Consider the following 25,220-nt stretch of genomic DNA (forward strand, 5'->3'; position numbering starts at 1 on the left):
CCACAAGGAAAGTAAACATTATGTGCTACACCCGTGTACTGATAAACTAAAATCTTAAAAATTATATTACCTCTTTCTGAGAAAAATAAAGTTATGCTTTAGTCCAAATGAATAACCTCTAAGGATATAATTTGTGGAAGTGAGACTGGATAATGGGAAATAGTGAGGGAGGAGCTGCCCTCACACCTCAGAGCACTCTTTATGACGCTACTTCTTTGACAAAGTTTGGAGTACGAGCAACTTTCAGACAAACAAGTAGGCAAAATAGTAAGCAGACATATAATTAATCTTAATTAGCCTCAATAAGTAGAGTCAGGAAATGCTTGATTCATCAAATACCCTGAGAAATCAGATTGTTAGAGTGCACTTTCTGGAAAGCACAGGAAAGATAAAGGGGACACCTTCCTTGTGCCAGATGAGGACAAGACCGGGTTGTCTTTTATTAAGTAGAATCAGATTTGTCTGCTCTCTAATGAAAATGCTTTCTTGTTTTAGCTTTATTTCCTCATTATTCAGCACTCAGTTCCTGGACAGAAAGGTTAAGGACTAAATAGCAGGATGACAAGGACTTCCATACTCCCACAACTTAACAATCAAGACATAACAGAACCACCCTCCTCTCCCTCACCGTGTCCAGCTGTCCCAGTGAAAAGGATATGGACCCACCCAGCGCATGAGGACCCACCTCCTCGCCTTCCACTTCCTCACTGACTACGCTGATTAGCAACAAGGAAAGTTCAGAGGTCTTGGATTACAGGCTGGAATCCTGGGGAGAGAAGACGAGAGGCATATTCCTGTCAAAGCCTTGTCTCTCAGGTCCAACTTGAGGTGAATTCCTCACATAGCAAGATGTCAGTTACTTTTTTTTTTATGTCTGCCCAGGAGAAAAGAGTCAGACTGCAGATCACATATTCATGGACTCTTAACCAAGTGTACAGAGATGTCCCGTGGCTCGTTGGAGGTGGAGGAGATCATTAGTAAGTTGTGACCCTCCCTCTTGCCTTTCTTTGTCTCTGCCAACTCAAATAACAGATTGGGAGAAGAAAAAGAAGGAGAACAAGAACAAAGCAAAAAGGTCAGTTTCCAAATGGGACATTGGTATATTTTCATAAACCATCTGCTGACTCCAGTCTGGGGAGCCATTATCTTGTCTGAGAAGGATACATGGCCTACTTCTTGAACAGAATAAAAAATAAAAACAGCTCCAAACGAGCTTTACCCATTGACCTGAAGACAGGCCCTTAGGTTATAGGAGGAATTTCCAAGGCTGTGATTCAATATTAGCTTCAGATGAAGAAATGTAGCCTAAGTTTCTTTAATTATTTTCGTTTTTGCTTTGTTTTGTTTTCCCTAAAGAGAGGTTATAAATCACTGGTTTCTTTGTGCTTTCCTCTGTACAGTACTGAACAGACTGCCCATAGGAGAGAAACCTCCGTCTGTTACTAACAGTTCAAGGTTGACCCCCACATACTCAACAGAGGGTAGGCAGAGTGTTGCTCTTACAGCCTTTCTGCCCACTCCAGTGCCAGGTTCTTGTTCCCAGCAGCAGCCTGAGATGGGCATCCTTGAAGAGTGGCTGCAACTTGCAAATTTGTGTTTTCTCTAGCTGTGAACACCAGCCTAGCCTGCATTACTTATAACACAACTGCACTCCATAAGTCCTTGGAGGTCTAGAGACCCCACATAAACAGCTACCAGATGATCAGGCCAGGTAATTCCCCACCCTGTGCCCTGTAAACAAGCTTGAAAGGAGCAGAGGGTATCACCAGCAGGCTTACTAGAGTGCTTTTAAGTGTTATTCTGGGTACACTCAAGAGAATCCTTTCCCACTCCCCTGTTAAGGCTCAGTACTTGAGCCTGAGCAATGAACTGACAATAGGCCAATTAACAGAAGAAAAGCATATATTTACTATGCGCACAAGCCATCACAAGAGAGCAGTTACTTAATAAACCGCTGAGATGAGAAGCTTATCTACCCATTTCATAGGGGAGCGGGAATGAGGAATGTCATCAATTCTAAGAAAGATGAATGGGCCTGAAAAGCAAACTGGTTTGCAACAAAATTCATCAGGTTCTGGATGTGGTGTTAACTCTAGCCTTTCTTCTATCCTTGTGCCTCAGTGTCTCCTGTTGATATCTAGGGAAGGGTTCACAACAACCAAATGTTTCCCGTTGGATCTGGCCTTTAAGGCAGAAGGGAACTTCAGAGACAGTGCTTCACTGCATTTGCTGCCTCCCAGGGACTCTCAGATGGAAGTCCAAAGGGCCATACTTTGGGGTATCATAGGCCATGTGCATCAAATGAATAGTCTGATCCAGATAAGACTTTATTCCAAGGATCCCTTATGTAAGTAAAAGTCTCCTTCTGTCTCCACTGACAACCATTTTAGAATGTCCTCACACTATTCCAATATAATGCAAAAGATTTTTTAAGTAAGCAGATGACCACCACAAAAAAAAAAAAAAAATCCACAATGAGCTAAAAATACTTTGAAATAGTGGAGAACTGATCATATAAGCCACTGGCTTAGTACTAACAAAGTTGGTACAAACACTTATTTAATCTTATTTCAGCTATATTTCAATTAAGTTCTTTTAGGCAACGAAGTAGTTTTTCTGGAAATATAGCTCAGTCATTAACTGAGTGATTGAAGATCTTATAAAAACAGGATATGCTACTTTAAATTGAATTAAGGAAAGTTGGGCATGGTGCCATACATATGTAATCCCAGCTACACAGGAGGCTGAGGCAGGAGGATCTCAAATTTGAGGCCAGCCAGGGTGCTATGATTTAGATCAAGAATATCTCCCAAAGATTTTGTATGTTCAGAGGTTGGGCTTTTGGAAGATGATTGGGTCATGGGAGCACTATACTCATCCATGGATTAATCCACAGACAAATCCATAGTTGAGCTAGGGATATAGCTCAGCAGCACAAGCACCTGCCTGGCAAGTGCAAGGTCCTGAGTTTGAGTCCTGGTAGAAAAAAAAAAAATCCATTGTTGAATTTGCTGTTAGTGGTGGCCTGGTCAGAAGAGGTGGGTCACTGGGAGCATGACTTGGAAGGGTATATCTCCCTTACCTGATCCTCTGTTCTCTCTCTATTTCCTGGCTACCATGTCATGTGTGACTTTCCTACACCAGACCCTTCTGCCATGCCATTTCTGCCTTGGAGCCAGTGACCATGGACTGAAAACATGCACCAAAATAAACTTCTCCTCCTTAAAGTTGTGGGTGTCAGGTACTGTGTCTCAGAAACAGTAAAATGACTAAGACAGATGGTACTGAGAGTGGACTTGTTCCTGTGACTGTACTTCACCATGTTGTTCAGAAGCCTTTGAAACTCATTTGTAGGAGGAGTTTGAAAAGGTTTAGAGATGTCAACTGGAGAAGTTCTAGAATGCTATAAGCCAAACTTGATGGGAGATTTTGGTTGGAGATCAGAAGACTAGAATGCTGTAAAAGGTGCAGAGTAAAGGCCAAACCCAGGAGGTTTCAGTTGAGAACAAGGCAGTCGGACTTGAGGCCATGTGTAATAATGCTCTGGCATAAAATTTGTCTTCATTTTGCCCATGTTCTGAGAGTTTATAGGACACTGAAATTAAGGGCAACTGACAAATTAATCTGGCAGGGGAAGCCCAACATCAGGCTGTAGTATGGATACTGCTGTCATCTTTTAGCTAGATTTGTACTGAGAAACAGGAACAAAATGCCCATTTTTAAAGTCTTCAGTTTTTCCTGGAAATAAATGCCCTCAAAGTTGAAGCAAAGGAGAGCATGGCTGTTGAGATTAGTCTTAAAAAGACTCCAGGTACTGTACAGTACAACAATAGGAAAGATGCCTTGAGGGCATCCAAGGAATCACCATTCACTGACTCAAGGGTATAAAAGGATAAAGGTACACTCCTTTGAAAGACTTTGATTTGAGAAGAGAACTCTCAAAGAACCCTGTTCAAGAAAGACCACCTAGGGAATTGGTTCCCTGTGGTTCAATTCATAGCATTTAGCCATCCAGTCTCTCAGAGGCCTCTGTAGCCATAATGCAAAGGGGCCCAGCTATGACTCAAGTTGGCAGCATACTTTGGCATCATCCACATTGTGCTGGTCTTTTAATTATGACAATGAGTTGGAAGGTTATGGCGATTTCCATCCCGATTTCAGAAGAAGATCTGGGAGGCCAGGCAGTGTGCCCCTGAGATCATAGCACGTGATCATGGTATGTGAAGCTGTGAGAGTGAATACAAAAGTTCAGTAGAGATCCCAGGAAGGTGGAGAAGCCAAGAACATGGAATGTCTAAGGAAAACCACAAGCAGTTAGCAAAGCCAGCCCAACAGGAGTGGGGCCACCCAAGCTCTTTCAAGCTCACATCTTGCAATGAATTCTCCCCAGTACTGGACACAGAGCTACAGGATTTAGTGTTTCCCCTGCTGGCTTTGTCTGATTCCAGCCTATCCTCTTGTTCTTCTTTTCAGAATGGGGCTGTGTACCCCTACCATTGTATGCAGGCAGTGTTTAACTTTCTTTTTTCATTTTTATAGAAGCTCAAGCTAAGAGCTTGCCTTGAGTCTGAGAGGAACCTTTGGACTTGGACTTTCCAGCAATACTAGAAACCGCTAAAACTCTGGTGATGCTTAGAGATAGACCTCATGTATTTTGCATAAAGAGATGGATATGAGTTTTTTGGGAGCCAAAACCAGAATGTCATGGTTAAAAGCTAGAATGTACTCTAAAGGCCTCGTGTGTTTGGGAGGGAGGGTGGTTTGGAAGGTGGCTGGTTCTTGGTGGTACTATACTCTTCAGTGAATTAACCTGCAGATGAATCCATAGCTGAACATGCTTGTAGGAGTTAGGCCTGGTCAGAAGTGGGTCCCTGAGGATGTGACTTGGAAGGGTGAATCTCCCTTCCCACCTCCGCCCTTCTTTCTCTGCTTCCTGGCCACCATAACATGGGCAGCTTTCCTATTCCAGATCCTTTCACCATGCCATTTCTGCCTTGGAGCCAGCTGACCATGGACTGAAACCATCAACCAAAATAAACCTCCCCTATTTTAAGTTGTGAGTGTCAGATATGGTGTTTCAGCAGTGAAAAGGTGACTAAGACACGGGATTACCTAGCAAACTCTGTCTCAAGGAAAAAATTGAACGAACAGCATGAACACCTTACATCAGCATCTTCAAACTCTTTCAACCTGCTGCAAGGAGTGGATTTCACATCACCCCCACATATACACTTATAGGTGGATAATTGAAACAAAATATTTACACAGCAGTCCCCACTTTTGTTGCTTTCTATTCAATTTTCTCCTTTCAAAGAACACCGCTCGATTTGAAAGCCACAATACTGTGCTGATGACCTCACTAACAGATTGAAAGTCAGTTTTTTTTAAAAATCATGTTTTAAATTATATCAAGAAAAACTACAATAACTGTAATGTACATTTCTCTAAATATCTCTCAGTATTTCTCTAATATCTTTGGTCTGTTCATGAAAGCATGAATTTCATACATGATTAGAAATGTACTATTATGTTTTAGGGGTGAGAGAAGTGATAGGAAGGGTTTAAAAATAGCATAAGCCAGAAAGTATCTATGAAAACTTTTACAGAGGTTGATAAAATAGCTCCAAAAGTGGCTTCAAAACACCTCATCCAGCTTTTGTATGTGAGCAGACTCTATTTACCACCAGGCAAGCAGTGTTTCCAGGCCACTCAGGGGAAAAGTGCAGACCTTCAGATGAATTTAAAATAAGTGTTTCTTCTGACTCCTCATTTTCATCTTTCATGTATAACTTAAAGCACTTAATCCACTCCTTACAGTAGGTTATCAGCAGGGCCCATTTTGTGGAATTTTCTCCTCCTAGCAGGAATCCATGATTTGTTACAGTCTTTTCTCAGTTCCTCAAGGGACCAGGCACTGAGGAAGCAAATGGTGGAGGCAGCTGACAAGAGATTTAAAGTTCTTCTTGCTGCCAAGCATTCATCACCTGAACAGACCCTGCACATGCAGTTGGAGCCTAAGAAGCAGTGTGGGCCGGGGCTACTTCTCTCCTTTGCTTACAGGAGAGGAAGTCCAGCCATCCAAGTGCTACATTCTCAAATAGGTGATAGAGGAAGACCTGGTGCTTCCCACTGAACTCTCCAGCCCCACCCCAGCCCAGCAATAGACTGTAGCATGGCAGAAGCACTCCAGCCAAGCCCTGTCTACATATTTTTAAAATACGCTGCTAAGGGAAGGGAAATTATGTATAACCCAGGACCTAAATCTTATTACTGACAAATTGTTAGATATGTATATATCCTGGCAGGGATAAAGAGTTTAGAAAGCACATTTCCCAGCCTCAACATTCTCCTTCCATTTTCTTCCTTATTCTCCAAATAGAAGAAAGAGAGAAAGAAAAGGGGACTGGTTAGAGAGGAGGAATAAGGAGATGAGGAGGGGAAGAAAGGAAGAAAAAAGAGAAGGAGGACAGTCCTAAAGCTAGGATCTAATCAGGTTATATATCAGGTAAATCCCCCAAACTTTTCCTTGTACTTTTGCAAGGGATCCTTTCAGTCCACATGGAGTAAAGTATTTGGAGTCATAGCTAATTACTTTTTATACAAAAAAAGAAACTAATGTAATTCATCCCAAAATATAAAGCATAATTTAGTGCTTTTCTAGAAGTGATAAGGAAGCATCAGTGAAAGGTGTAAAGACAACCAAACCATTACCAATTTGTCTAACATGGGCTCTGTGGATTTCTTACTTCTTCATCATTTCCATGGGTCATCCACCATATTGGCTCTCCTTTCAATCAGTTGAAATATCCAAAGGGCTCTAGTTAACAGTAGAGTTCGTCGGTTGTTTTCCAGACTGTGTCTAGTGTTTGGGGGGGTGGTGGGTGGATCAATCAGCACCCAAGAATACAGTAATTTAGCAAAGATGGCAATATAAATATTTTGTAAAGAATTAAACATAGAGTGAACTCAACCTCTCTCCATCTAATTCCAAAGGACTTTAAGCCTTCTCTTAATGGCATCTTGATCCTCTTCAAGACATCACTTCAACTGATTGCCTGCTCCATTTCTCTTGCCAGCTTTTTATATGTGAACAGACTCTGTTTACCACCAGGCAAGCAGTGTTTCCAAGCCAATCAAGGGAGAAGCTCAGACCTTCAGATGACTCTAAACTAAGAGTTTCTTCTCACTCCCCTTTTTCATTTTTCATGTATAACTTAATGCTCTGCAGGTTATCAGCAGGGCCCACTTTGTTGAATTTTCTCCTCCCAGCAGGAATCCAAATTTACATAAGCTCGACTAGGTAAGTGCCTAGTTATTTGCTTATTTTAGAAGCTCATTAGAAACTTCAACTCAGAGTCTAAATAAAACCATATGGCCTCTCAGAAGGAAAAACATCCTTCATAGTAGAAATTAGCTTGACAGTAAGGAAAATATACAAGTTATATCCATGTTCCTAAAAAAAGAAGATACCAGCATTTGTCATCTTCCAGAGAACCTGCCTAGATCAGGTTTTCTCTGAGATAATTATGTCATGATTGCTACCAGAGGTCAGAGCTGGCTTCCAAACACCAACTTTACCCTTGACTAGCTTCCAGGCCTTGAACACGCCAGTAAACCTATCTCAAAATCTGCTTCCTTTAACATACACACACATGAAATTTCACCTGAAAAATGTTTACACTTGATTAGACAATCTCTAAAACCCTTCCCATTCAAAACAACCCATTCTAAAAATACGAACACATATACTTATTAAGAAACCCCTAACAAATATATTTGGATTAAAAAGAAAGCAATTGTCAGCTCCCCTGAAGCATAACAAGTAGCCCTTGAATGTGGAAAGGAGGTTAATTTCCCACCAGGGCTCACAATGTCCAAGTCAGGGTTACTCATTCCTTCCTTTATTCATACAGTCAATAAAATTGATGGAACATCTGCTAACTACCATGCATTGTCTGGAGCCCATGTGAACCTTACAGAAAGGGCAAAAGATTTAAAGCCCCACAGCCCTATAAAGAAGTAAGATGTGGTTGGAAGAGTAGAGAAGAAAAAGAAACGTCAACACACTCCATGTGGTAAAGGACCCTCAACTATTCTTCGCCATAAATACCTGTGAATGTACAGGACACTTAGTGCTGACAGGCAACTAGAAGAAGGTATACCGTCAAAGAATGGACTTTATTTTTAGAACAATTTTAGGCTCACAGTACACCTGAATGGGAAGTGTAGAGCCACCCTGTCTCCCGTATGTGGAAAAACCTCCAACTCTCCTCAGAGTTGTTTATTTGTTACAAATGATTGAGCCAACATTGACACAGCATTGAACTTACTTTTTCAACAGATGAGGTCCACAAATAACAATGATTATCAAAATACACAATCACCATCCAGTCTTTAAGATGTTTAACTAATCTCTAACTTTCTAACCTACTCTTTCTTAACACTTAATGAAGCATAGAGGGGAGAAATATGACCCAACCTGGTGCGGAAAGTCTGAGCAAATAGTAAACCATCAAGCTCACGTCAGGAAAGGAAATTTCCCATGAGATTCATGGCTACATTTGGGTGCTCACCCACTGTTCTCCACCTTAACCCTCCCTCCAACACACACACACACACACACACACACACACACACACACACACACACCCTATCATTCTAACTCAGACAGCCTCCGTTAGCTCTTCCTTTGACCTGGAGGCTGGGGACCGTAGTCTAAGGATCCTTTCAGATCACAGATAATCCTAATTTAGCCAGGACCCAAGAATGGTAATAAATACTATACTGACCCTCTGAGCTAGGCACAACCCCCACCATAAGATGTCATAAAGTCTTCAAATTCCATAGAACTTCCACCACCCAACTCTCTAAGAGTCAGATTCAGATACAGGTCTGGGGTGTGTGTGCCACCTTCTTTCCTTGAGAATCGCTGCCCTGCTGAGACAGAGACAGTAAATGGAGTTAGGAGTGTTGGAAAGATAGGTTCAGTATTCCTACACCACATTACTATACACAATACAAAAGTAGAAAGCTACAATCAATTAATATCATCTCTTCTTTTATATCAGTACTTATTCTAACCAAAATTCTTTAAAAGCTTAGCAAACATAACAAACTAAAACCACAAAAAAGCTGGGTGTGGTGGGGCACACCTATATCCTTGGAAGGCTGAGTCAGGAGGATTGCCCACAAATTCAAGGTTCGAGTGAGCTACATAGTCAGTTCAAGGCCAGCCTGAAGTACATAGTAAGGCTTTGTCTCAAAAAACAAAAACCAAGCCAGGCATGGTGGTGCATGCATGTAATCTCAGCACTCAGGAGGCTGAAGTAGAAGGATCACTGTGAGTTCAAGGCCAGCCTGTGCTACATAGTGAATTCAAGGCCAATCCAAACTACATAGATTGACCCTGTCTCAAAAAACCCCCCCCAAAATCACAAATATATACAAAAGTAAAACTACAGAAAAGCCCATAGTCAATAATTATGCTATCATATAATGAATATGCTAATTAGATCTTTCAGTGTAGGGGGAAATTGATTCCTATTCAGTGAACCAAGAAACTTAATATGAACTTGCATAAAGAACAAAAACACCTTTTTGATAGATTCTACTTATAAGCACTTTGCTTTATTTATCAGGTATAATTTCAGTAAGAAATCCTATTGAAGGGCATCCCTAATTTAAGAAAAAGGAAAAGGAGGGCATGAACATTTTTGGTTTTCATTGAAATGCTGGAAGTTGTTAGTTAGCTTTTGGGTACTGTAATAAATATCTACAATAATCAATTTAAAGAAAAAAGGTTTATTTTGGCTTATGATTTCATACATTTCAGTCCATGGTTAGTTGGCTCAAATGCTTTTGGGCCTCTGGTGAGGCAACACATCATGGTGGGGACTATATGGTGGGCTGAGCTAGTACCGCAAGGTAGCCAGGAAGCAAAGAAAAAAACAGGAAGGAGTCTAGGTCTTGTTACCCACTTGAAGGTCACATACTCAACTTCCTTCCATGAGGTCTCACCCATTCAACATTCTCCCACTTGCCAATATCACCATGGGCTAGAGAGCAAGCCTTTAGCTCATGGGCTTTTGAGGAACATTCAAGATCCAAACTATGACAATGGTATTTTCAACTCTCTCTTCCTTCCTCTGTCTAACTTTTCTTTCCCCTGGGTAGGTAATTAAGGGAACCACGGATGGGAACTGCTGTCTAGATTTGAACTCAGAGATCAGGACTGGGTCCAATCCTAGGATCTAATCCCAGATACATTATACATTTTGTGCCTGGTTACCTTCACTTCTCTGGGCCCAGGATTCTCATCTGTTTAAAATGAGATAATGTATGCTATGATCTTGGGGGTTCCTTCCAGCTTTATAACCTGGAAGGTATGAGGGGTAACCAATCCGGTTGATATACCAATCTGGGGTTTTCAATAGTAAGGAATCTGGGGCTGGGGATTTAGCTCAGTGGCAAAAGCGCCTGCCTGGCAAGCGCAAGGTCGTGAGTTCAGTTCCCGGTACCGGAGGGGAAAAAAAAAAAAAAAAAAAAATAGTAAGGAATCTTCCAGAGAATTACTTATAACAACAAACATTATAACTTATAACAACAAACATTAAGAACACCACCCTATTGGGGGAATGGAGAAAAGAAGGAAGTTAAGATAGTTATAGTACTAATTTTTCTTAGTTCATTGAAAAGAAAAGTTTGTGCTAATATTGTTTGGACAATTAAATGCTGATATTTTGTACTCTGAGTAATTTAAAGATAACAATACACAATGTGTAAACCATTGTTACCCTCCTATTACCTTGTTTTGAAATTTTGTTTTTTGTTTTTTTCTTTAAAATAAAATTTTTAAAAATTAAATTAAAAAGAGCGCCACCCTATAAAACTAATTACAGGCTTTTTCTTGCTGCAAGTGTGGCTCTGAACAGCCATCCCTTCTCAGAAGCCAAGAAAATGTTCCCAAGTCAATTTTGAATAATCAGTCCTATCCTGTTTCCTGGTCATTTCCAGTCATGTTCTTGTACAGCTTAAAGGAAATCGAGTGATTTTACCTGTATTCTTTTATACCCTCTGAAAAGGTTCTTCTCCGTTGGTTGCAAAATTTTGTAAGTTCTTTTACTTTTCCCATATGCTTTTTATCCTATCTCCTTTCCTCTTTCCTCTTTCCTCTGTATGTTTCCCCTGCATGTCCATTCTGTGCATACCATGAATCTTACTACTGCTTCTGCCCCTTCCTTTAGGAAAATTTCATGCAGTGCACAAGGGGCTGCTATGCCTGTCCCTGGGATGCCATTACACACACACACACACACACACACACACACCCTAAGTCCTTCTCTTCCATAGGCAAAGATCTCGGGGCTGGAGATTTAGCTCAGCGGCAAAAGCACCTGCCTGGCAAGTGCAAGGTCATGAGTTCGGTTCCTGGTACCGGAGAAAAACCATAGGCAAAGATCTCAGAACACAAGTTCTTAATGTCACTGATCACTTATTAAATAAGCTCAGATAGCAGCAACTGGAAGCCCTAAGGTTCTGTCCAGCCCATAGTCATGTTCTATCTGACCCACACTACCCTTTAATACTCACAAGTAAATCCAGATGTCTGCTATTGAAGCTCTGGGCCAAATTCACTGCAGCAATCAACTGAAGATGAGAGTACCTTTTATCTCACCACAATGCTCAGCCCATGGGCAGGTGCTATTTATTACTCATCAGAGCTGCTTACTTCCTACACTCCACCTGTATTCTGCCATGCCAGATCTCCATAAGAAAACAATTTAAAACTTACCTCAGACAACTCTATGTAGTCTAGGGAAAACAAAACTTGTGTATTTGTCTGTTTTCTGTTGCTATAACAAAATACCTAAAGTGGATGATTTATAAGGAAAAGAGGTTTGTTTAATTCATAGCTTTGGAGTCTGAAAGTCCAAGATCACTGCCCCATGGATTCAGCCTCAGTAAGGACCTTACAGTGGATGGCATCATGGTGAGAGTGCGTGCAGAACAGGTCATGTGACAGGACAGGATGCCAGAGGTATATCCGGGGGTCAGGTTTGCTGTTTGGTAACAATTCAGTCATGCAAGGACTACATGAATCCCTTCTGAAGTCATTGCTGCCAGTGATCTACTCACCTTCCACTAACCCCTGTCCCTTAAAGATTCCACCTCCTCCCGACATTGCCACAAGGAGAACCAAGTTTTCCATACACAAACCCATGGAGACATCCTGAGACCATATCTAAACTGGACCACTGGCTTTCCTAGTATTCTCAGAAAGAACACAAGGAACATTAAACCCTAAGTTTCTAAATCTTTTACTATTTGAATTGTTTTCACAGGCAAAACCTACTATTCATCTAGAATATGGGCTTTCTGAGCTAGAAGTGACATCTCTCCTTTTATATACACAGAAGTTAGCAACAATGACAACACTAACAGGGAACAGGGAGCGGGGAAAAGAAGCACTATTTACAGAAGGAGTAATGCCTTTTTTAATGATCACAAAATGAAGATTCATGATGCTCATGGTGACATGAAATATATATTAACATGCCCTAAAAATATGGCCTCTGCCCTTTAGCTTTAACACACCAAAAACAAGTCCAGGGAAAGATGTGGACAAGCTTACCTTCCTCTTGTTCTCGAATCAGATTTCAGTAAGCATTTCTCTTTCCAAGGCCCAGAACTAGGGTGTGTTTCTAGTGCTCCACATGAGCCTGTGGGAAACATCACCAATAGGCTGGGACATTTTTCCACCCCAAGCCTGCAGAGCCTTCAATTCCCTGCTCACTCTGAGGCTCTGGCAGCCCGGGTTCTGCAGCACCTGACTGCCAGGATGAAGCTGCATCTCTTTCTGCCTCCAGGTGCCTTCTGGACACTAGGGAGTAGCTCCCTAACATATGTCACAGCAGGGGTACGGGAAGGAACACTTCGGGACAACTAGCAAGGAATGTAAATTGAGAAAGATGAAGACAGACTTTCCCTATTTCTTTCTGTAAGGAAAGTCAGGTGCTTCCCAAACATAGAAGAAACCTTTTCTTCCCTTGTCATCTCTGATTCTTAGACAAAATTGAGTTTATGTTTAGTGACATTAGGAGCAGTAGTTATCTCAAGTGTCTGCTTGAGTCTTGAAAATAACCGATCCGTGGTCTCCAAAGGGGTGGACGGTGGGACCAAGGGGCAGAAGGCTACGGGGGCACAACAGTCACATCTGTGCAATCTACAATCTCCAAGAACACCTCATACCCCCAGACCACTTGCCCTTGAATGGGAAGAATTTACATTTAATAGATACATACTTAATATGTTATTTCATAAATATGTATCTTGGCAGGTAAAGGCGAAGAGATTTGTGGAGGGCAGTCATTGTTAATTCATGTGACGTAAATAACTGCTCATACTTCCTCCAGCTGCCACAAATATGGCCATGAGTGTGGGCCTGAAAAAGAGCAATCAGTACTCAGTACTACGTGTGGCTGCTTATTCAGATCGAGCCAGCGCTTACTGAGTCTTCCTATCTGCCCGGCATCGTAGCAGAGGCTTTTATGTAAATTACCTTAACTTTGAAAATAACCCTATGTGCTAAGTCTCCCGAGAGCCATTATCCAGATGGAGATTTTGAGGTCAGCCAGTTAATAACTAGCACAATACTCACATATATCACGTAATCCTGAAGTCAGCTGTGAATAGCCGTGACCAGTGGATGACGAAAGGGTTCTATCAGCCCATGGATACAGTCAGTTTGGTTCACAGTTTTTTAATGCAGTGCTACATTTATGATCTAATAGTTCGCATAAAATACTAGGTTCATCATTTCTTTTGAAAACTGACTAAGCCTGGCAACATTAGGTCAACATGGAAATGATTATCTGGAATTAAATAGAGGTGGGTTGACTACATGGAAAACATCTTCTTCAGTCTGCCCCAACTTCCAGTGGCCTACACACCCACATACACACATGCACGTGTGTTAAAGCATACACACACACACACACACCTCTACACTCTGTGAATAATGCACACCCAGTAAGTAGAATGGCTTCACTCTCCATACAACCAACCTGGCACCTGGTCACAGATGACACCTGAGTCTTTTTCTTATCCTGGACCTTAACCTCAGAGTGGCCACATTTTTGGCTCATTTCCCTCCAATTTACTTGAAATCAACTGTTAACACTCATTCTCACACCTTTTGAAGTCCTCTTCCCTTTAACTAGCACTGTCCACTCATAGTGGACTTTCCCCCATGGTCCTTTCCATAGTGTTGACCTACTGAGCGGCTGTCTCCCCCTGTCCTCCAGCCTGGTGTCATTGTCCCAAAGAGCAGGGCTTCCCAGGGGCTGACTCAGGCCAGAAACTAATGCCTGTGAAACTGCAACCTAGCATATGAATTGGTTAAAGGAATGTAACAATTTCATGGCACTACCAATTCTTCTCTTCCACAGCAACCTTCATTCATGTTTGCCTGTTACCCAACATCATGCACCCTCCAAACCCAGAAAATGGCCAGTAAAATACTATGAGAAATGAAACCCAAAGAACGCTTTTTCTTCCCTACACACAGTATACTAAATGTGTTTAAAAATCTAGTCATTATACTTGTACGCTTATATGGAATTACCCTCATAAATGTAGAAAATCATTATGTGTCAATTGAAAATTAAAAGAATTTTTTAAAGTCTAAAAACAAGGCAGTTTTAATTTAAAAAAAAGCTCTCTATTTCCTTCTATTCTTCCTCTACCCATAAAGACAATCTGAAAATTTAGAAAATAATGAAGAGTCCAAGGCACAGTCCTTGGAGAAGCTTTAAAAGCATTGTATGATACACAAAGGTACTTTTGAAAATTCGTGCTATATTAAATGACAAGCAAAAAAAGTGATTGCTATGTGATAATTAGGTATGATTAAAAAAAAACACACACAGGAAGAAAGGCTGTAGCTGAAAATGTCCAAAAGAAATGGTGGAATTGTTTATTGCTAAATTCTCTGTGAAGCAGCCACGTAAGTGATCATTTAGTGATCCTAATTGGTCTCAGTCTCAATCTGCCCTGCAAAGAATTCTGCTCTTGGGCTAGTAATGGCAGCAACATGTTAACATGTGTTTACTCATCTATACATTAGTTCACTCCAAAAATAATTAGCGGGCTTAAAGGACTCAAACATAGTAGTCACGTTGATGTAGGTAAGATGGCCATCCCATATTTTCTGTGTTAACTATTTTCCATTGCATCTGGCTGATGGCACTGCCTATTTTAATGTTCATGACTCATACAGCCGAGGCACGATTATTGCTGAAACAAGTTCCTGTGAAACATCAGCCATCAAGCCTTGAGCCTCCCAGAAGTTCCAAACTATCTTCCTGTGCCTCTGACTTTGGACATGAAGACACACTCCTGATCAACTCTCTTCCCCCTGAGCCAGTTGCTTTAAACTTATGGAAAGGTGCTGCCTAAAATTAGCTTTGTACATAGCAGTTTAGAGAGCAATATAAAAAAATGAATTAAATGGGTAAGTGAATCATGTGCCTGTAAATAAATCAGAAAAGGCTAAAAAAAACAAATGGAACTTGTTAGGCTTTTTAAAATAATCCTTCCACTGAAATCCTAATGAATGTTTGCTTTTTCTGTTCTCCTGAATAAGGATTCAAGATCAGGCAAAAGAGGTGACTGATTTATTAGACAATCACTTTTCTCCATTAATGCAAACAAGTCAAATTATCCTCTTGAGTAATATGAAAGCTATTTTTCTAGCAACAATATATGAAATACCCATTTGAGGTGGCTTCAACTGTGAAGCGCTGCGTTGCCAACACTGCCTGAGCATGTGATAACTAGATGGAGGGTGGGGATGGGGAAAGAAATGACAGATTCACAGGTAACGACAACAGAAACTCCGCCCAGGATTTAAAATTTGCCCGCTAATCCAAGTAATCTATACAAAAAGTAAAGATACGTTACCAAAAGCAGCTAACTTCAAATTCTGCAAGCTATACCAGATGCTGCTCCGGCAAAGACTTTGCAAAAAGTACTACTTTGGGCTACAGTATTAGGGAAGGAAGTTAGAACTGCAGACAAAATTCACTGAAATATTTTGGCTGTGTTGGAACAAAAATAGCATTCTCTTTTAAGAAACTGATATCGTGGAGACTTGGTGATATTCTAGGAAATGAAATGAGATAATGTTTTCAAAATAGCTCCATGATAATGTTAATGAATAATTTCAGTTCTTATCACCATATTATGTGGTCCATGAGTAGTACTGACAAAGAGGCAAGAAACGGTGTCAGAATGTTTTTTTAAAAAATCAATCCCTTCCTCCCGCTAAAAAAAAGGAGCAGATGAATAGCCACTGCTGATGGATAAAAACCTAACACTACTCATTCGCGGAGGAAAAAGATCTGAAAATGGGTTTCATTGTTTTTCAGCTGCCCCAAAGATCCTGGTCTAGTGTTTGTCACCATACTTGTGTCTCATTTCATACCAGAGAGGAAACAGGATCCTAAGTCATTCAAGCTGGGAGAGGCCTTAAAGATCATCTAACCCAGCCCCAACTGGTAGATCCCCAGAGATATTAAGTAGCTTTCCTCATTCACACAGCATAAGAACTGCAAAGCTGACTCTATGGAACTAGGCCTTCTCCTTTCTCTCTTGCCTTATTCTACTTCTCCTTTTCTCTTAAAACAATAGATATCAGGGAAATTTTTTGCCATAGCTCAGTTCCAAGTCTGCAAAAATACAGAAAATCAGCTCCCCTGGCTCTACCCGTTCAGCTCTCATTCATCTCTATCTGTGGGCCTGCCTGTTTTGGCCTTCATATTTTCTTTGATGGTTTCATCTACCTTCAAACCAGAAGGTAGATGTTTCATTGGCTCAGCTCCCATAGCATCTCACACCTTTGTCACAGTATTTATCACCCAGTTCTTTAACCACCACGTAGCCTTTCTATCTCTTACCAATACTACGACACTGATTTCTTGGAAGCAGTGACTTTGTCTTACTGATCTTTGTAGATGCCATTGTAGACAGCCCTCAGTGAGGATCAATAACCATTTCCTGAAAAAATAAGTAAATGTTACCAACTTTCTAATTCTCTGAATGTTACAAAATAATAAACAGCCAAAATAACAGGGTAACACAGTGGTCAAAAAAAAAAAAAACAAAAACAAACAAAAAAAACCCCTAGGAACATAGATTGTAATACAGTGGTACTTTCGTTCAGGATCTTAATTCTTTCCATGATTCTGGTCACAAACCAAATTAGATGAGAACTGAATCAAATTCAGTAGTTAGGCTCAATGTTGACTTTATGGGGAAACTTGATTCAGTTCTATATATCTATTCTATATAAATATTTTTCCAATAGCAAAAGATCTGTGATTTAGTGCTGTAAAATTTCTGTAATAATAAAAAATGACCATAAAATCGCTTACTAACTCTCCAAAGGATATTTAGCAAATTATGCCCGTAGTTGAAATTCAAGCTGGTCTCTGTGTTTCCTCTCTACCCTTCTCCCCAAAGGCCTTCCCCCTGGATTTATTTATGCTCCACTGAAGTTGGAAGTTCAGCTCAAATACCAGCCCTCCAAGGGCCTCTTTCTCTTCCTTTGTGACCCTAAAGCCCTCTATCAGGGTCTTCTCTGAAGTTTCACAATATTTTAACTCTACTTCTCTTGTGCTGTCAGTCTATTATTATTGACTATATTCTACTTATTTAAGAAGATATTTTATCCCTTGTATCCCACTTAGTAACTTGAAGGAAGGGTTTCTATCTTTATACCCTAAAGATACCTCAGTTAACAGGCAGATCCTCTGTAAACAGTGTTTTACTTTTCTAAATAGGACATTTGGGTTCCCTTCTTAAAGGTAGTAAACCATGAACAAATCTTCACCTGTAAAATTAAAATGTCTTTTCTGGCTGGGAATTCCATGACTTGGGGGGCCTGGCTTAGGCTTTCTCAGAGAAATCAATAAATGAAACAGGATAGGCACACAGTGAGCATGGTTTATCACATGGGATTTTTCATGGCAGTTAAATAAAATTGTGCCTAACTATTATGGTTTGTGTCTGGATGTTCCCCCAAAGCCTCATGTGGTCGTGGGAACGGGCTTTTCAGAGGCATCTAAATCTAGAGTTTGTGATTGGTTCATCATCTGTGCTAGAAGTGGGGATGTGAGTGCTACACCTACCCTAAGGTGGGTAGCCTGCATACAATATAAGGGAGGACAAGGACCTTGCTCCTCCCCTCTTATTGCTTTTGTATCTTTCATCACCATGAACTATTGCTCCTCACCATATGCCACCTGCCATGGAGCCAGCTGATTATGGACTGACACCTCTACAAACTGTGAGCTAGATAAACCTTTCCTCCTTTAACTCTGGGTGTCATGTATTTTGTCTCAGCAATGAGAAAAGTAACTAAGACACTAACTTAGGCTGGAGGTCAGAGAAGACTTCCTAGAAGACATGACTCCTCACAGGAAGTGCAAAGGTTGAGTTAAACAAAAAGAAGGGAGGACATTGAAAGGGATATTAAGTAACTTTGTGCACAGATTTAGGGGTCAAATTATAGACTGTTTCTGGGTAGAGGTGGGGAAAGGAAAAGAGGAAGGTGAGGTAAAGCAGCTAAGTCAATAGGGCTTCATACTTTGCTACCTGTTTCTTTCTTTTCCCAGAGGAATGAAGAGGCTGGAGGAGGTCATGCACTACAGAAACATGACAGCTTGCTTTGCAGTGTGTGAAATGGATTGGAAGCAGGTCATAGGCATGACCCATTATGGCTATTGCAACATTGTAGCAATTTATGTAAGACACAGAAAGCTTTAGGAAAGAGAACATCAAAAGAGAATGATAATAAGATTAGCAGAGACTGAGGCAGAAGAGTCACAAGCTTGAATCCAGACTGGGCAAGTTAGCAACTTAGCAGCACCTTGTCGGAAAATAAAAAATAAGTGGGCTGGGGATGTAGGTCAGTGTGAAGGTCTTGGATTCAACTCCTGGTGGTAGAAAAAAAAAAAAAGGTTAGTATCATTTGTGGATTTGTTAGAAATAGGAGCAAAAAGAACAGGTTAGGAGAAGAGCTTGTCAAGAATAATTATTAAATTTCTGACTTGAGCATCTAGATAGGTGGTGTTAGAAATGAGCCCCTGACTCAAATTGTCAGTACTAGAAAGTGTGCGCTCAGGCAAAGTTTTAAGTTCACTTCTGCAGGAGGGCACGAGTGCACTCAGACACAGCGTAGCAGATACACCAAGCGGTGGGGAAGTGGGAGTTTTTAAGCCCTCACCCATGAGAAGCAGCTATTCTTTAAATTCACTGACTGAATTCAAGGGCTTACAATCTACCAAAGTTGGCTAGTTTAAGGGACGTGACGGGAGGATCCAAAGGGACGATACGAGAAAGGAAGAGCAGGAGGGGAAAAGGTAAGAGAAAGAGAAAGTCCCTGGCTATTGATAAACTATCTTGGTCTGTAGGTGTGTTTCCAGAATTTAAATGCAGAAAGCACTTCTGGTAATTTCAGTGTGTTTGAAAGAGGCCACCTAGGGTGGAGGAGAGTCTAAGACAGGAGCACTTCTGTTTATATCCTTTGATAGAAAAGACAGAGCCTTACTTTCTCACAGAGGTGATAGCATTCACAAAGTCAGATAATGCAGAAAGAGGCAGAAGTTTAAGTGGGAAGATCATGACTCAAGTTTAAGCTATGTTGGGTCTGTCCAGTAGACAGGTGGCTACATAGGTCCACTTCTCAAGAGAGAGATTTCAGAGCCAGAGACTCATAAGAATAGATAGGATCATCCAAGAAAAGTGTGTAGAACTCACAAAATATTTAAACTTCAGGGCACAGGGAGGAAGGAAAGCCTTCAGAGGAGTTATGAAGTTGCAATCAGACAGCTAAGAGGAAAACCTGAAAAGACCAAGTTATGAAAGCTGGAGAATGTTTCAAGAAGCAGTGAAGGCTGAGGATGTAGCTCTGGGGTAGAGCACGTGTCTGGCATGCACAAGGCCCTCGGTTCAGTCTCCTGCATCCAGAACAAGGCCAAACAAAGAAAAAAAGCCATGAGTGAGCCACACCATCAAATGCCACAAAGATATCAAGTAGATCACAACTTACACCCCAGCCATGCATTTAGCCAGAGAAGGATTACACTGACCTTAGAAAGCAGAGCACTATTTCCTCAGAGTGACAGAAACTGAAGCCAGGAGTGAGTTAGGGGGTACATGGAAGTTACAAGAGTGTACAAAATGAATGCAGAGAACAGTTTTGAAGCATGGCTTTCAAAGGAAGATGAAACCAAAATGAGACACAAGGCTAAAAGCAGTCTGGAGGCGCCTGTGTGTTATTCGGCCAGCTGGTGCAGCTTTACAGTCAAGATGATGGGAAAAGGTCAGGGAGATGCTAAGTACACAGGCAAGAGAGTATTTTTTTTTAAATGCCAAGAAGGCACAAGGGAAGGGAGCTCAGAAGGACACAGTGGAAGAACTGGGCTTAGGCGGGAGAAAGGATAGCTTTCCTGGGAAACAGCAGAGGAGGAATGATGGATGTATGTGTAGGTGTTATAGTGTTACAGACAGGAGGGCAGGTAGTTAAGCAGCTCCTCTAGGAAATCCTGATCAACTGGCAGAAATGAGAGGCACAGTACTGTGATGATAATTTCAAAAGGCAATCATGAAACCCAGTGTTTTCAACCCTAGGGGGAAATAAAAAGCAAGAAAACAGAGAAAAGTAGGGGAATGTTTTACATTAAGAGATTTAACAGACATATCATCCTAATTCAAATGAGAAGTCAAAGAGCAGTTAGGGAAGTATAAAAACTACTTGTATGTCTAATGACAGGTAATTTTTTTTTTTTTAGATAATGCTATTGTGACTGATTTTTAAACATCTAGCTAGGCATGGTGGTGTATGCCTGTAATTCCAACACAAAGGAGACTGAGGCAGGAGGATCCTTGTGAGTTCGAGACCAGCCTGGGCTACAAAGTGAGCTCAAGGCCAGCCTGAACTACATAATGAGATCCTGTCTCAAAAAGACCAAAAAAAAAAAAATTTTTTTTAAACATGTTTCAAAATACATAAATAATATGACATTAAAGAGTTAAAATAACTGGAGTAATAATTTGCTTCAAAATGACCTGGATGTGAGATAAAAACTATAAATGGAACAAAATGATCATAAACTAAGGGATAGGTATGTGGAAATTTATGATACTATTGCTTGTACTTTTATATGTTTATATTTTTCCATAATAAAAAAACCTTTAAATGAAAATATACATTTTAAAAAAACAGAAGTAAAAATAAGACAGTGGTGGAGAGTGAAGAGACAGCTTAAAACTAGTGGAAAGATTGCTCAGTAGCTTTCAAACTTGAAATCTTAAAATTGAAAACAATAAATTTTTGTGACAACGTTGGATGGCTTTTTCTTAGCATCATTCAGACCTTGATGTGAAAATGGAGGATTGGCATGGACACAGGGAAGGATCTAGAAGGGTGTGACAGCAGAAGAAGGTGAAAGGGATGGGTTAGAATTGACTAGAGAAAAATTGAAGCAGTAAGACTTACTTGGTTTTTTTGGTTTGTTTTGTTTTGGGTACCGGGAATCAAACTCAGGACCTTGCGCTTGCCAGGCAGGCACTTGTGCTGCTGAGCTATATCCCCAGCTAGTAAGCCATTAACTTGTCCGGACTGGATGGGAAGGAAGTAACTGATAGGCTAAGAGAGAAAAAGGAAGCGGGAGTCCCACAGAAAATGCATGGCTGCAACACAGGGATGGGAAAGCTGGAGGGACGGGCAGCTGTGCTGAGCAAGCCAGTCGCTGGAGTTTAGCTTTCAGCGCTGGGCGATGACAAGGGCAAGTGTAATTGTAATGCCGAGGAACTGTAAAGGCCTATGTAAAACGACGGCTGCCATGGAGTGGAAGCCAAAGTCGAATGGAATCAAGAAAGTGACAAAATTGCAAAATTTGGGTTCTGGATGGGTCCTAAAGGTACCCTAAAACCACCCTTGTTGAGGCTCGCTCATCAGTTCCAAAAAGACAAATTTTGTTTTACTCCCTTGTTCCCTGTCTGTCTCTCTCTGTGTCTGTCTCTCTCATGCCTCTCTGTCTCTCTCTGTCTCTCTATCTCTCCTTGTCTCTCTGTCTTTCTCTGTCTCTGTCACACACACACACACTCACATGCACACTCACATGCACACTCAGAATCTCCCTAGGATAGCACCTGGCACAGAGAAGATGCTTCCAAAATAATTTTTTTTTTTTTGTACTGGGACTCAAACTCATGACCTCGCACTTGTCAAGAAGTCACTGTGTTGCTGAGCTACATCCCCAGATCATCCAAAATAATTTCTGAGTTTGTGTCTGTGTCACTTTATTTATTTATTATTCATTCATTTATTTATCTGTTTATTTTGGTACTGGGAATCAAACTCAGCCCCTTGCGCTTGCCAGGCAGGCGCTGCACTGCTGAGCTATATCCCCGGCCCCGTGTCACTAATTCTTGAAAGCAGGTCTTCAGGGTTCCACTCACCACGGAATAAGGGGTTCATTGGGAGTGGGAGGAACAGATGGAGAGAACAGATGAATGAATGAAAGTAGGACTCCGAGAGTAAAAGTGAGTTTAAAGGAATGAAGAGTAGAATCTATGAGAAAAACTCCGAGGAGTTCACCCTAAAAGTCGTTCATACCTGAATGAGTGTGCAAGCTGTGATGGATTAATAACTGTCCCAGAGTATGAGAGAGGTACTTCAAGGGCTGGGAAAACAAGGGAGGATTGTTTGCCTGGGGTGCTGCTGTGCTGGGAAACTCAGCCAATCTAAGTGGGAGTGTTTCAGATCACCCCAGCTTGAGGTCATCTCCGGTTCAGAAACCAGTGGGCAGGACAGGAATCCCAGCCTCTGAGAACCTCTTTAACTCTCTACTTGAGTAGAACAAGCACCTTGCCCTACCACTGTCTATTTCCCTAGGAGTCTCACAGAGAAATTTGCATTTTTGAGGGTATATTTAGATTGCACAGCTGGAAATGTAAACTGTCACGAGTGTTGTTGTTTCAGGTAATCAACAAACATTCCCCTCTGGTAGATGCTTCTCCTCATCTACCCAGATAATTTTTCATCAACCTGGAAAATTATATGAGAGAAAATAGTTTAAATAGAAGTGATTTCAAAAGGGCATAAAATAGAGACTTAAAATTTAAAAATATATATATACACGCTGTGAGTTACAAATAAAATCCTTATTAATGAGAATCTCAAATACTGGGTGAAATATTGGCCAGATACTATGTGATATACTTTCCACAAACCCTCATCTCACTATTACAGCAGCCCTTGGATCCAGGGATTACTCTGATTGCTATTTACAGGTCTGGAAGTGAAAGAAAACTTCCCCTCTGCCCTCTTAGGATTGGCTCGAATAAAGTGACAAAGACAATCAGCTGCAGAAAAGACATATAATCACATAGTGTTGTTAATCACTAGCCCAGCAGGATTTAGAAACTTAGATATCCCTTTTCCATAGGGAAGGGGAGACGGGAGCATGGAGATAATTTTTAAGACAATAGTAAATGGTTTTTAGAGGAATTCAATGAGGTTGAAGAAATATACCACAGCCTGGAATGAAGTCCACTGGGCCTGGCAAAATAAACAATGGATTGTAAATTGTTCTCTTTGGAATACTGAATAGGAGAGAAAATAGAAGACAATGGTGTGCCACAGAAGTCAGCCCAGGTGTGTTGACACACTTCATCCAGTCTTTCTTCCTCTGATATGAATTTAGTTAATGAAAACTCAGGGAAGGGACCACAGGTAATTGTTTTCGTCTTTGGTGGGTGGAGCTTTAAGCAAACAAGGAATTAACAGAGAACAGCCCCTTGCAGCATCTGCTGCTCTCTATTTCCTTTAGTTAAAAAAAAAAAAAAAGGCAGTACACCAGGGTGCCACATCTTGGAGTGACAGTCCCTGGTCTCTTCCATGGGTGAGGAAATAGGCTGAGACATTAAATGGTCTGCCTAAGATTACACAGCTGGTAGGAAACAGGACCCAGACTGACACTAAAGCATTTGTCCCCAGCTGCTCTATGGCACGGCTTTACTAAACATTATGGAGAACATAATAAGATATAAAATAACCCCCACCCAGACAGATAAGGGGACAGTAGATCCCAGCGGAGGGGGTGAGTCTTTGAGGAACTTCTTACGATTTCTCTCTGGTAGCTGGAGTCCTACTCATGAAATTCCTGTTTTCAAGAAAAGAAAGTTGCATGGCACAAATCCAGAAAATCCTCCCAGGGAGCCTGTAGGCCACTACCTATCAAAAAGCAGGAACAGAAAAGGAAGAACTCCAGAGCTAAAGTCTTTGAGTACCTATTTCCTTATGAATGAAAGAGAATAGTATGTAAATAAGAGCTCTGCATAAGCCAGGCATTCTTTCAAGTCCAGTTTATCTGCACTATGAGTCACTTCCTCTGTAAAGTAAGAATTAGAGGAGGTAGAGGCACATAGTCATGACGCAGCATACCTTCTTAAAAGACCTTTTCTTCTCATTCAAAAATAAGAAGGCAAAGGGCTTCTCCTTCAACAAAACAGCAACATCATTTTGCATATCTCATTAGGCAGAGAGAAATGAACAAGTGAGATCTACAGGAAGATAGGTGACAGAAGGGAAGCCCCGGGTCCAGCGGGGCTTAATTTGACACTCAGAAAGGACTCCGAATAGCAAGAAGCCTTTGAGTGACTCAGGTAAGATTATCTCTTCCAAGAGGAAGTTAACCCCACATTATCCAAGGCAGCAAAGATACTGTGCTCATAAAACTCTGGAGGAAATCTTTGAGTAACCCAAGGCCAGGAAATGGAAAAGGAAACAAACCATCAGCGCATCCATCACTTGTCAACAGAAGAATAGATACAGCAGCATTCTGGGGTAACATTTTTTTAAAAAAAAAAAAAGAATGAAGGGGCTGAGGATTTAGCTCAGCTGCAAAGCACCTGCCTGGCAAGCACAAGGTCATGAGTTCAGTTCCTGGTACCAGAGAAAAACCAAAACCAAAAAAAAAAAAATGAACAAGAGAGAAAGTAGCCAATTCTTCACCCCGGTGCCTGCTGTAGGTCTTGTGCAGCCTCCGTGACAACTTATCAGGGTTGATTCATTTCTCAGGAGCTAAGGATTAGATTTGAAGAGTGAAGCAGGACAAAATGAAAGCAAGTAGAAATGGAAGCACATTTCTGTG

General features: G+C 41.1%; 1 long non-coding RNA gene across 1 annotated transcript in view; it reads right to left on the reverse strand.

Moving 5' to 3' along the window:
- Window positions 1-24,305, reverse strand: part of LOC106149751 — a 64,742-nt gene extending 40,437 nt beyond the window's left edge. The window contains exons 1-2 of the long non-coding RNA XR_001236111.1: window positions 24,192-24,305; window positions 16,956-17,055 (exon numbers count right to left, since the gene is read on the reverse strand). This is a non-coding gene — a long non-coding RNA (uncharacterized LOC106149751). The remainder of the gene's footprint in view (window positions 1-16,955; window positions 17,056-24,191) is intronic.
- Window positions 24,306-25,220: the final 915 nt, after the last annotated feature.

This window comes from Chinchilla lanigera, unplaced genomic scaffold (genome assembly GCF_000276665.1).
Source record: "Chinchilla lanigera isolate Chin_1 unplaced genomic scaffold, ChiLan1.0 scaffold00004, whole genome shotgun sequence".
NCBI classification, from domain to species: Eukaryota; Metazoa; Chordata; class Mammalia; order Rodentia; family Chinchillidae; genus Chinchilla; species Chinchilla lanigera.